Source organism: Trypanosoma cruzi, genomic scaffold (assembly GCF_000209065.1).
Source record: "Trypanosoma cruzi strain CL Brener 1047053516921 genomic scaffold, whole genome shotgun sequence".
Taxonomy (NCBI): Eukaryota; Euglenozoa; class Kinetoplastea; order Trypanosomatida; family Trypanosomatidae; genus Trypanosoma; species Trypanosoma cruzi.
In genome coordinates, this window is record NW_001849557.1 from 42,309 (window position 1) to 50,474 (window position 8,166).

Here is an 8,166-nt window from a genome sequence, read left to right on the forward strand (position 1 = left end):
GTCCTTTCATTCTGCCCCTTGCCTCTCCTTTTCGTCTTCCGTCAGTGCTCAAAAGAAGACTGCGTGCAGTTTCCCCTTGCAAGAGGGGTAACCGTATCCTTTCTTTCAAGGTCCCTCCACTCCTCAGGAAAGGAAACGCCTTCTCCTTCAAATTCATAAATAGCCTCCAATAGTATTTTCCTCATCCAGCTCTTCTTAACACGGCAATGCCGTTGTCATGCCCAATAACACTTCGTCTTGGATAAACATCCTGGATTTCAAAGAAAAACATCTCCATGGAGTAGTTCCCATTTCTATTGACAACCCACTCCTCGCCCGATTCCCTAGGAAGAAAATCATTTAGCTTCATGTTGGCTGTGCCCGTGGTTCTCTCCTGCAGGATGTCCTTTACGCTGCTGCTCATGCTCCACTGCGAGCACTGCGCTTCCTCCGCTCTTCCGCGAGCCACAGCGGGTTGATCTGTGTCACCCTCAAACTCCGTCTCGCTCTTCTCCTCCGACGATCTCCCTGCGGCAGTGCAGTCGCCTGACACCCCTCTTTAGCACCGTGCGCTCTCCTGCGCAAACCAGGCATTGTTTCTCCTTGTCCTCGTAGCTGGATTCAGTTAAAGCTCAACACTAACGACCAAAAACCGAAAGGGAGATAAGAAGGGAAAGAAAATATGCACAGAAATGAATCGCAGCCACAAAAAGAGAGTCCTCCACACGGTGTGTGATGCACACCACAAGCACGAGGACCACCGAAACGACGGCAAGTGGGTGCAATTCACCCGGAACAGTGTTTTTGAGAGGCAACGACAACAACGTGGTGGGCACGGAGGGTTCGTCCACGCACGCCGCTCGCTGAGGTCTCACACCCGTGTGGTACCGCCGTCACCGCACACACTCTGCAAGAGGGCACGGGCAAATCGCCGCTGACACACACAAAAAAGTGGGAAGAGAATTCGGTGCAACCGCGGCCACACGCAAAAACTCCAAATAATACACGCCACAACTGCGATGCATCATGGCAGCCTCCCACGCAGAGAACACACACAAAAAAAGAAGCCCATCGTGACGCAAAAAACAAAGAAAAAATTGTTTGTATATTCTTCCTGCAGAAGTAAAAATATATTTGCTTCAGCCGTTCAACCCCCTGGTGTCCACACAACACCCACATTTCATTGGGACATTCAGTGCGTTGCTGCACATCTTAAATCCCTTTTTTTCATAGCACCATCGTCGTGGCGCTCAATGCCGATTGCACGTGTCATCAACATACGGAAACATTAAAGGCATCCCGCCAATCTCAAAATATTCCACCGTATAGGAAAAGGAAAAAAAGGAAAAACAACAAGCATATGAAAGAATAAAATAAAAAAAATAATTTCCCGCGCTGCAGTCTCCGGAGTGAGAGTACGCCCCCAAATAAAGACTTACACGGGCAGAAAGGGGTAGTCGAACCAAAAATAAAAATACATAAAATAAAAGGTGCGTCCCCGCAAAACGTCAATTATTTCAAAGGGTGCGTGGAGAGGCACATATATCTCCCGCTGGTGGCGGAAACCCCTCACTGCGATTTCTCAGTAAAGGGCCACAAAGCCGCACAACCCCAGCAGCAGCAGCAGCAACTGCGACACGCTCCCACTCACGGAGCCGTCATCACTTCCTTTTTTATCGTTGGTTTTCTTGACAATTTTTAGTTCACCGACACTGAGTAGGCGGTTGTAAAGAAAGACGTTCGTCACCGTCATATTGCCGCCGTCCGGTGCGTCATCTTCGCCACGTGCAAAGTGAAAATGTGTGATTTCATGCCTCATCATCTCAAATTTTGGCATCTTCTCTGAGCTCCCTACAATCACATCATCCACGTCCACGGAGCTTCTTTTGCCTTCCCACAGCACCAGCACCACACGGCGTTCTCTCCCCAGCTCCAAAGTGGAGTTCGATTTTGTTTTTGTGCTGTTGAACACTTTCTCCCACTTTTTATCCATTCTTTACGAGTGGCTCACTGAAGTTACTCAAGAAGGGTAAATCCAGCACAGCACCCAGCAGAGGATTGCTGCCACCACCCGTTGTTGTCTCGTGGATGACCACCGTCGCCACAATAGTGAGTTGGTGGCTCACAAGGGTGTACGGCCCATTATCCTCCGAAGAGTTCACAGGCCATACTGCACCGGACCCGGGCCCCGTGAATTTGAACCCATTGGCGACCCTCACTGCATTATTCGTCACAATTGCATTCATGCAAAGGTAATCGTCCATCCACGTGTTACCACTCGCCACTTTGGACAAGTATCCAACCAGACCAGCCGTGGGTATGGACAACTCGGAAAAGAAGGCGTCCAGCAGTGCCCAAGCCCTCACGACGGACCTGATCATCTCTAGCTCCTCTGTTAGGCGGGCAAAATATACTTTGCTGATCACTCCAATACCCCTCGCTTCTACAAGGTACAACGCACCATCCGAGTACAGCAGGGTGTTGGTAAGCGCCATATTCCCATCATCGTCCACAGGAAGCGGTCCAGCACGAAACGTGCGGTTGTTGTCCGTCACCCAAACATAAAACGCATTGGGTGGACCATGCTCCCCCGAGGATTACCTCCCCTTCTGAGTGTACAACATCAAATTATTTCCCTCAATGGTCGTAGTAATGAAGGATCCCAAAAGACAGATCCTGCCGTAAGGGTCATTTGGTGCGTCTGTCGGCACCCGCAAAAGTATCCCGACAGCATCCGTCCACGTTTTCCCCATTTCACTTGACTCGTAAATCTTGCGGACATTGTTGCAGTCAATAATCATGAGTATTTTTCCCCTCTCTCCTTCGGTGGTGCGGGGTTAAAGCATCTCGCAGGAAAAAAGACCTTTGCGACCACCCAGGTACTGCCCTTTTCCTTCGAATAAATGATGAAGAGAATACTATCTCCTCGCAACAATGCCGTCAGAGGGAACACAATCGTGCCATCGCCCATCACAATACCCGAGCCACCACCACCAAAAAATTTTTCCAGTCCCATTGCTTGCGTTTCCTTGGAGATCCGTGGTGGCGGCGATGTGGGTGCGTCCCATTCGATCACTCCACTCCGACTCGTGAACGTGGACTGCGTAACCTCACCCACAACCACACTTATATCCCGGTAGGTAACGGCAAAACACGGGCCAAGAGGATCTCTGAGCATATGGCTTCCCAAAAGAAGAAACACCTTATTTTCATCTGCAACTGCTGTGGGCCGAAGCGCAACGGCCTCAGAGTCCAGAATTCTTGGTCTACTAAAGGCAGTGCGTGCCCCCCATGTACCATCATTGTCCTCATCAAAAAAAGAAGACTGCGTCCCCGCAGTGTCGATGTACCCCACCACAATGTCAACAGAGGTACGGCTCTCAAGTAGATCACTGGAATTACTGAGCCCTGTGTCAAACTCAGCAAAAACAGTCATCACTCCACCAGGATTGACAAGAGAGAGATCGGCGAATAAATCCCTCATAGTAATTCGACCAGTCCCAACTCTTGGTTCCACCAGCGTCTTATCCGGCAGAAAAACAAGCAACCTTATTTGACACCTGCACATCCTCCGACTTTCTCTCCACAGCGGCAGCAGCTCCACTGCCGCAGCACATCCACATCACGACAAGAAGGAGCAGCACTGCGGAAGCAAACACACGCCGGGACATGTTGGGCCTCTGCGGCTCACTCTCTCCTCCTTCCCTCCTTCCTCCGCTGGATCCGGTCACGCCGCGACGGTTGTGTTTGTTGGGTGCCTTCACAGAAGCAACACGGGAGAGCATATAAATACGTGTGTGTGGGCGGTTTGTTTGTACTGTGGGTGCTTTCAGATCCCTCGAATTTCACAGTAGCGATTGGCGCTTGGTAGTAGCTTACTTCTTATTGTGTATGTTTGTGTGTGAGAAATAAAATTAAAATTTTAAAAGAACCAAAACACGGCGTGGCGGAAGAGTGGGAGGTGCCACCATCTGCAGTGTAACACATCAGCGTCGTCGTAACCGCCACAGCAATTGCTCTCCCCCGTCAACAACGGCTCAGGCACTGTGTGGCCGCAAACAGAAGCAGAGACACTGACGTTTGCGCACGGGCCAATACACCCTCCGGCAAACAGCACCAACCAACAGACAGTCAGCAGAAATTAGGTGCGAGCAGAATCCCAAGTGCTGCGGGATCCTTGCTAGCAGCGCTCCCTAACTGGAGAGCCTTTAAAGCGTTCCTTGCTGCAATATCCCCCACCACCTGCTCTGTGTGTCGGTGAATTTTCCCGTTCACCGGAAGAAAGGCGGCGGGATTTGTCGGCAGGGCTCGAAGACACACAGAGCGCACCGTCGACGCGATCAACGAGCGCAGGCCCTCGTGAAGTGAGATCCCACAACCGTGATCCCTCCATTGACTCTACTGGAAGTGGAGGAGGCATAAAATGTCCTCTTCTCTACAGTAGCCCTGAAAAACAAAAAAAATCCGCAGGACATCCCGCGCAGCCACGGCCTCCTCAGCAGCCTGACAGTCCACGCCGTCGCACCGCTCCTCAAGAGGTCGCCAGGCCCGGTAAAGCAAGCAAAAGAGGACCAGCAATTTGGTCAGGGCGTTTAGCAAAAATGAGACGCAGCAGTCGGGTAAGCGCGGCCCATCCACGTCCTCTCCTTCAACCGACCCACCACACAGTCGGATCACACACCCGAAAAGAACCGTGGCGTCTGACAAACTAGCACCGACAATAACGCCTCGTGTTCTCCTAAATGGAGTGTCGCGACACACCCGAGAAATCACAAGAAGGGGCAAATACTTACATTCCGTCGGCATAAGCACGGAAATAAAGCGCGGATTTTGCCCCGTGAACTCCCATCCAAATCGTCTCAGCCACAGAGTTTCTGTCGCCGACCCTCAGGAAGGGCTGATGCATCAACTGCCGCTGATCCATCCCTCAGCAATAATAAAAAAGAGCCACTGTCTCCCGAATTTCGTCATCACCCTTTCCTCCCACTGAGGGAAAAGAACGCAAAGTAACGGTGTGGGCGTGTCTAACTGACAGAAATGGAAGAAGTGACTCCAGCCGCGAAACAAATTGCACGGATCCTCCTCCCAAATTCTTCAAAGACACCGGTCGGTCAACTGCCGAAGTTGACGGCGCGGAGGACAACACATTGAATGTATGGGGCACCGCAGCGACCTGAATATATTCTGCAATGTCCGCTGTCAGTTCATGAACGTACAAAGAAGGGACAGCAAATTCAAAGGGGCGTGTGAACCTGTCAGTGATCACCCGCGCCGGAGGATCGCCACCCCCACCCTCCAAGGGCACCTCAACGACGTCAAATATTTCCACCGCATGGCTCCCACCACACAATCGCGTGGCATAAAGTATTGCCTTGCAGCACCCCACGCAATGCGGCAATCAAAAACCATCTCGAACACGGCGTGCGACAAAGATACCAAAAAAAGGTAAAGCAAATGCCCTCCACATCTCAGCAGCTTCAATCATCCAGTAAAAGGCAGGAGCACCAGACAGCACCCACGGACTCAACAAATATGGCGTCAAAAGACAGCGAGATGCCAGACGCCGAAGGCCCCGCATTTCTTCCCCCGTGACACTTCCACGGATGAATGCAACTGCCGTGCCCTGCGGCCTCTCGATCCCCTCGAGACAACGTTGCGGCCACATGGCAACGACCTAACGTGGCTGGCGATCAGGTACAGTCGTCGCGGCAAAACAGTACAGAAAGTAGGGTAGTGAGCACGCACATTCGCCTCTTTGATGCCTGCCTCAGCTGCAAGAGTGAAACTCGTCTTCCCAACAGCCGCGCTTCGGGGTGGCTGAAACACCTGCCCTCACACCGGCAATGACATCTGCAAGCGCCTGTAATTCCTCAACACCGCCCGTCAGAAAAAGAACAAACCGGCACTCAAACCCTGCTGCCGCACATCCCTCGTAACCATTTGCAAACTCGTTATCCAACAGAAAGACCCAAACAACATAAAAAAAAGACCGTTCATTGCTAAAAAAAAGAAAAAAGACGTTGCTTTCATCCTGCAACGGAGGATTATGCCTCCTGCGTAACGCGTCTAAAAGTACGCGGCGCGCCAACACCGAAACGGTGGGCATGTTGCCCCATGAACCTCCCCCTCACCACAGGGGTCCAAGAAGTGCAACAGACCATCCTCTCACCAAAGAAAAGGCCCAATGGAGCAAACACTGCAGTGTGCGGACCACCCTGCAGAAACACCCCCAGAGAACGAATGCTCTTGAATGTCCTTCAGAAGGGGCCAGCGGGTTGGCCGTGAAGCCAACAGACACCGGAGAGCCACCTGCTCTGCACGCATCCAATGACGCAATTGGGAGCGCGATGTTACAGGGCGCATCAACCACCCTGTTCTCGTCTCCGTCTGTGCGGGCACGACAGTCCTGCCATCACCCTTCGCCCTCACAAAGTATTCCACAGGGTCCTTTGAACCAGAGACCACCACACGGCGATATGCCACCGGATGAGTGCTCTCCATACCGCACAAAATAAAATGTTCCCACGTCGAAGCTCGCAGTGAAAACAAGCACAACGATGAGCAACATAAGGGTTCTCTGTGCTGTGTTTCATCACAACACTCTGTCCTCCGTTGGTTCAGGCCTCTGCCACACGACGAGGCACAGATGTAACATCATTTACACGCAACAGAGTGAAATCCGCAAGAGCATTGCCATAGTCATACAGGACGCAACAACCACCATCCCGCTCAACAGCTGTTGTGGTCATATTCTGCAAAACATGATCCACGACAACAGAGAACTTTGTTGTCCAGTTGTACAAACAATTGATGGGCCAAGCAACGTGGGCCAAAAACGACGGCACCCGTCGATATTAGGCCGTGGAACCGCCAGTGAGAGCCATTGATTGGAGCAAACACCAAAGCCACCAGCGGCCAACAAGAACTGCGACAAGACACTCGTACTTCAATCAAAGGATAGACTCGTCTCGTCTAGAAAGAAGAAAAATAAATAATATTTTTCCTCCTCACAGTGCCTTCCAGCAATGAAACACCATCATGCAATCCGCCCTTATCGGCATTACTCAGGAGCACGAGACATGTGCAATGTGTAGAGGGCGCTGCAATCAGGCGAATGAGAGATGCTCCACGGCGGCAAGCAGACTCCTCCCAGGCAACGCATCAACCAGTCGCGAGCAGCATGCCTCTTCATGGGCTCTCCGTTTTGGTTCCAACCGAGACGGAGGGCTTTCGTCGCTCAGCACCAACCCCGCGTTGCGTCGTGTTGTCAAGGGAAACAAATGAGGATGACGGAGTGCATCATCGGGAAAATCGCCCTCAAATGTGGGAAACGGCATCGTACCCGCCGGAAACAGGTGCGCATGATGTCCCTCCACGTCAGCTGCGCAGTCTGTCAGATGGAGGAAATTTCGGTAAAACGGAAGTCAGCGCACTCACCTCCAGCCCAGACAGGTTTATCAGGACGGTCGAATCATCAAGTCGGGGGCTCCACACTTCTTGAGGGATATTGTGACGCCCTGACACGTCCACTTGCATGTCCACACAATGTCCTATTTCCTTTCCCTCCTCTGCACGCGGCCGCATCGTCTCTTAAGCCACATCCAGGACAGATCAGATGGCGAGTGGCACCTGTTCAGCCAGCGCCGTTCCATTCCTCAAAGCACCAAAGATCGAAGCCCCAAAATCACTGGCCATCAATCAGTGATGCCATCGGCACAAGACCTCCTCTGGCCAACGCCAGACAATTGTCCCGGAGTACATTTTGTCCCATGGCTCGTTTTATGGACCCTCATCATCCTCTACAGGTACACCGTGCGTCCATTCCTAAAATAGGGATGTGGACTACACCTCAATAAAACTGCACAATAAGCCTGCAAACTGCTCGTTGAAAGTTGTCATTGTGTTGGGTGGCAGGGGCAACGGAATCACGCGTTGCGGCTCCTCAGGAGATCAAAGAAGATAGCAATCAACGTTCAATTGAGATGGGCTTCGCAAACCCCTTGCTACTTTTTGTCCGACGGGGTGCTTCAGTGCATATGAAACCCTGGATGCGAGACGGAATGCCTATACGCCCTAAAAAAGTGGGTGTAGATCCACGGGAAAAGAATAAATGACACAACCGAACTGAAATGCCACAAATAAAAAATGTAAAATATACATATATATAACCATAAATATAAAAATAAA

The 8,166-nt window shown here is 51.4% G+C and overlaps 3 pseudogenes, besides 8 other annotated features; all 3 read right to left on the bottom strand.

Annotated features, from left to right (window-relative positions):
* On the bottom strand, positions 1-544 carry Tc00.1047053510849.11 (annotated as a pseudogene; the record flags this gene model as incomplete).
* Positions 1-3,224: a sequence feature (areas not merged during assembly with more than two copies in the genome that could not be assigned to a particular haplotype).
* Positions 1,347-1,368: a sequence feature (AT_rich).
* Tc00.1047053510849.20 lies at positions 1,560-3,764 on the bottom strand (annotated as a pseudogene).
* Positions 3,225-3,315: a sequence feature (heterozygous, non-Esmeraldo-like haplotype).
* Positions 3,316-4,149: a sequence feature (areas merged during assembly that could not be assigned to a particular haplotype. This can correspond to areas where the two haplotypes were merged or to regions with more than two copies in the genome that were merged during assembly.).
* Positions 3,886-3,907: a sequence feature (AT_rich).
* Positions 4,150-4,311: a sequence feature (heterozygous, Esmeraldo-like haplotype).
* Positions 4,257-8,093, bottom strand: Tc00.1047053510849.30 (annotated as a pseudogene).
* Positions 4,312-8,166: a sequence feature (areas not merged during assembly with more than two copies in the genome that could not be assigned to a particular haplotype).
* Positions 8,116-8,166: a sequence feature (AT_rich).